This window comes from Podarcis filfolensis (assembly GCF_964270895.1).
Source record: "Podarcis filfolensis genome assembly, chromosome: 11".
NCBI classification, from domain to species: Eukaryota; Metazoa; Chordata; class Lepidosauria; order Squamata; family Lacertidae; genus Podarcis; species Podarcis filfolensis.
Genome location: NC_139613.1, coordinates 28517499 through 28522613, shown reverse-complemented (window position 1 = coordinate 28522613; position 5115 = coordinate 28517499). Strand labels below are relative to the sequence as shown.

The following is a 5115-nucleotide window of genomic DNA, read 5'->3' as shown; positions in this document are numbered from 1 at the left end:
GAGGGTTTGCTACTCTAGTTTTCTGAAGGACTTGATTGCTCTTGCTTTCTAACCCTGCTTTTTGACCTTTGCATGAATACTGTCTCTGCTTGTCAGTCTCTGCTCTGTTTCCCTGACCTGCTTCCTGCAGACTTGTGTGGCTCATCCTTCCCAGGACTTGACAGAGGGTTTTTTTAATGGCAGAGGCTTCTCTTTGTAGATGTTGTAGAGGCACAAAGCAGTTTCAAATTTTCAGAAACAGCATTATCGGTAAGCGTTTAAAATGATTCAACATTTTACCCAATCCTAAATCCATGGTCCTGTGAATTTTTGGTGAACAAAATGGTTCTATGTGAGGATTTTATAATTTTCCCTCTTGGTTGCTGCATGCTTGGAAACTGCACAGCTTTGGAAAGTGACAAATTCATGTAACTTATAGGTACGGCTCCCCCCCCCCCCCCGACGGAGCTCAGCTCCAGCACATCTCATGTGGGTGCCATTGCCATCCTAAGAGAACAAGGGAGAAGTTCACAGTGAGCTCCAGCAGCTCTTTGCCTAGAAAAAGAGCACTGCTTATAGGGTTGGTATCCTGGTCACATCCATACCATGCATTTAAAGAACCCTGGGAACTGAACTCACAGTGTGTGGCTTCTGGTCCTGCTGGAGAAACTGACCCACAAATGTTAACTGTCAAGAGATTTGGTTAAACCTTATTTTTTGTACACAGTTGTGGCCATCTATTGCCTAACCTGCCTATATTTTACCAATCAGATTGGTTTACATTGCTCCCCCATCTTTTTACATTTTATTTATTTTATTTCGGTAGGAGGCTCATAATTAGATAATTATTAATGAGTTACATTGTTTTAACATGGTTTTCTCCTCTTTTACTAACTGTATCACACACACTCCCGCTTCCAGAAGGCAGGTTCAGAATATCCCTTTTGACCAATGGCATTCCTTCCCCTTAAATCTTTATATTTTCTGGATGTGGTCTCTGATTGCAATTGTGCATTTATTTGAATTTTTTTAAATTATGTCCAACACAAAAATTTAATTAGAATAAACAGACCAGAAAAGAAACGGTTCATTTTGAAGTTACTCCCCATAACTTTTAGATTCCATATTTATTTTAGGTCTCCCTTTTGTCAAGGCCTATTCACCCTACTTTTTTATATGGGAAGAGAAAAGAAAGCAATTCTACTCTGCTCAAAGCATTCATAGCTTTTTGTTTATGTGCTGCCAGTATTCCAAGCATGCAGAAAGAATATTAAACCACAAATGTCAAAAAGCTCTTCCTTCTTGTTGGCTTTAGGCAATATTGCTTATTTCTCAACCAGAGAACCTGTTCTGTGGCCGTTACCTCGCCTTCTCCCCCATATGTTAATTTATTCCTTGAGATAATTGAGTATAAATGAGACTTCTTGATGGAAGAAAATTCCTGTCTAATTGCAAAAATGGCCACATAACGACATTTTAATGGGAATATCAACATTCCGTGAAAATATGCAAAACCACCGCAAGCTTCCTACCCTTCCTCCATGCTGTAATGAGTTGACGGGCAAGATATCTGCAGTGGGCATAGCTGAGCTGCTGAGGCCTTGGTAGCTGCCCCAGGATGCTGTGTGGTGACTTCAGATGGATGAACCTGTCAATTTCAGTTTCTAATTTTTCCTGTCTTCAGTTCTCCACCTTTCCACATTGGTTTGCATTAAAAGTCCTTTGGAAAAAATCATTAATATTTTAGTGTGACTTTCTCCTAATATATAATTACCTGTATGCAGATTTTTCCAATATACACATTTTTTTGCAACACTTATTTCCCCCAATATTTATGTTTTCCCTAATATAATACATTTCTAATGTCATTTTCACTAATATGTTGTTGTTGTTGTTTAGTCATTTAGTCGTGTCTGACTCTTCATGACCCCATGGACCAGAGCACGCCAGGCACTCCTGTCTTCCACTGCCTCCTGCAGTTTGGTCAAACTCATGTTGGTAGCTTCAAGAACAGTGTCCAACCATCTCATCCTCTGTCGTCCCCTTCTCCTTGTGCCCTCCATCTTTCCCAACATCAGGGTCTTTTCCAGGGAGTCTTCTCTTCTCATGAGGTGGCCAAAGTATTGGAGCCTCAGCTTCAGGATCTGTCCTTCCAGTGAGCACTCAGGGCTGATTTCCTTCAGAATGGAGAGGTTTGATCTTCTTGCAGTCCATGGGACTCTCAAGAGTCTCCTCCAGTACCATAATTCGAAAGCATCCATTCTTCAGCGATCAGCCTTCTTTATGGTCCAGCTCTCACTTCCATACATCACTACTGGGAAAACCATAGCTTTAACTATACGGACCTTTGTTGGCAAGGTGATGTCTCTGCTTTTTAAGATGCTGTCTAGGTTTGTCATTGTTTTTCTCCCAAGAAGCAGGCGTCTTTTAATTTCGTGAGTGCTGTCACCATCTGCAGTGATCACTAATATACTGTATGCATTTTTATGCACACTTTAGTATATACATTCTTATACACAACCTTGCTGGAAAACGGCATTGCCCACTTCAGAGAAGTGCAAGTTCCAAAGGATGACTGTCAGTTTGCATATGATTTTGGAAATCACCTTTAAGTGTAAACTGAACAGAATTTCTCCCCAGTCCCTCGTGGTGACAGCTACATATGCATATCATGTGTTACACCTCTATGTCAAACTTGAATAGAGTATTATTCACCAGCAGCTGTCATGACATCACCAAATAGGTTATGCATGGAGTCTCAGTTTGATAGATTTGAGGAGTGCACCTCCTGTTCTCTCTCCTGAGGTGGCGCACGGTTCGAATGATTTGCTGAACTCCTTCACCTCCTTCCTGTGTTTGCTATATTGTAGGGCTGACTCACCAATACTTTTCCCTTTGGGAAATATGTGACCCATTTGGGTTCCACTGAACTCTGATGCTGCAGAGGAATGAACTTGTGTTGCTAAGGATACAAAGAGTGGAACATTCGGTCTCTGCTGCGCTTGGAAGATTACCTTTGCGATTATACAAGGGAAACAAGAATAATCTATTTTGCTGCACTGTTTCAAAAGACTAGCTGTCAAATTGCTCACTGCAAAGTGAGACAGAAGATTGATGTCCACACTGCATCTTCTATGGATTGCATATGGCTGACATACAGAACTAAACAGAGGGGAAACTTCACATTTTCATAGCTTTAAGTCAACTGAATTGATTAGTACTGTACAATAAATGTTTCTAATTGTTGCTCATGGTCTCAGTAACAGCAAACCATCACAGAACCAGTTAAATAGATTGTATTTGCAGGAAGGGTGTTATTATCAGGGTGAAATTTTAGTGATTTTTTTTCCTTACAGGATAGTTGAAACCAAAACGTGTTCTCTCCATGATTCCTCTGTCAAATATCAACAGATATGTCCAACATATAGAGGGGCCAGATCATTTCAGCAAAACATTTTCAGGTCAAATAAGATTGTTTTATTTTGTCTTGTTATTACTAAAGCATTCCCCCCCAAGTGAATATATATCACATCCAAACACATGGGTCCCAATCCGCACATCTGTGCAAACATCAGTCGGTTATGCCCACTGATACACACAGCCAGCTTTAACAGCAGCCATCATCCCCCAAACCATTACAGAGCAATTCCTAAGTATAGGAAAATGGTATAAGTTTTCCTTATTCCAAGCTCCATTCAGGAGCAGGGCTACTACCCACTGAACCAGCCTCAGCCTGATAGAGGGTCCTGAACTACGGGGTACCTGGCAGCAACTCTTGCTGGAGTGCACAATCCCACAGCAGATGCTAGCGTGCAGTCTGGCAGGCCAACAGGTCCAAAGTCTTGCCAGGGTTAGGCTCCCATCTCTGCTGCCGATCTAGAAGACAACCCCACATATGCACAGTCCCCAAAAAGCTCCCTGGCACATCCAGGCCGTGGTCCAACCAACATGGGCAGTTGAGCAGACACAGCACCTCAGCTCTGCTTCCCTTTTATACCTTGCATGTTGATTGCAGCATCTGGGCTTGACGAGGCAGGTGACCCTCACCTGTTCTGAGCCTCCTCCAGCTGAGGAATCACACACCTCCTGCTGGAAGTAAGGAGCCCGATCTGGCTAGCTAATGAGCAGGGTTGTGGGCCCTCAGCCTCCCAGAGCCTTGCCCTCTCCCCCCGCTGCTCCTTACACCTCAGAGCTTGCTGTGTTTGGGGAGAGGGGGCCCCTCTGGCTCTGGGGGGGGGTCCTGTTGCTCTGCTTCCTGTGTGTGCACTGACCCACATCATCCTCCATCACCCTGCGAGTACTTTCTACACCAACCTCTCCTTCTCCATCCCCAGCTGGTGTGCCTCAGTCATGGCTACAGCCCTCACCAGAATCCTCTTCCTCCTCCCCGCTATCCTGCCAGTTCATGACACAGAGGGAAAACAAATCTTTAAAATAGAATTTGACTTGCAGCCCTTGTTATGCTGGCATAAGTTCCACTGTGTTGTTAGGTCACATGCCGGAGCTGAAATAGGTTTTGTGTAAGGCTCTCTTGGCCCTGCACTGCCCACAGGACCTCTGGACTTATGCCTCAGACAGGTTGAAGGAGTCATTGTGGTGTAGGCCTGGCTAAGCCCCAGCTCAGCTGGGACAGCCCCAAATCCACCTGTTCCAATCTTGATCATCCTGGTGGATCTTGGGTTTGGACTGCACAGATAGTAAGTGCTGTCAAAACCTGACTGATATGTACTAAGCTTGGATCCTAGAACAATAGGCAAGTAGGATCTTAGAATGCAACAACTGATTGGCTTGCAGGAAAAGACAAATCAGGCTCCAGAAGGAAGTTAATCAGCCTATTAGGCTGGTAGGATCGTAGAATGCAACAACTGATTGGCCTGCAGGAAAAGACCAATCAGGCTCCAGGAGGGAAGCAGAATCAGCCAATCAGACAGGACTCATTGTGTAAATAATGTATATAAAAGCCTTAGGTTTGGGGGGCAATTCAGTCACTGTTTTACAAGCTGCAATAAAGAGCATGAAATCACTACAGGAATCCGAGTATATTTGACTGACCATGAAAAGGGACTGTGGTTGTAAGCCCAATGAAGCTCTGGTAGTGCCACAAATGTTTACCTGTTGCACATGGAGTTTTTATCT

At 43.6% G+C, this 5115-nt stretch overlaps 1 long non-coding RNA gene across 1 annotated transcript; it reads right to left on the bottom strand.

Moving 5' to 3' along the window:
- Positions 1-1433: 1433 nt before the first annotated feature.
- Positions 1434-4248, bottom strand: LOC310745206. The gene is made up of 2 exons (XR_014540023.1): positions 3977-4248; positions 1434-1699 (listed from the first exon to the last, which is right to left on the bottom strand). It is a non-coding gene; the product is annotated as an uncharacterized lncRNA (long non-coding RNA).
- Between the last annotated feature and the right edge of the window lie 867 nt (positions 4249-5115).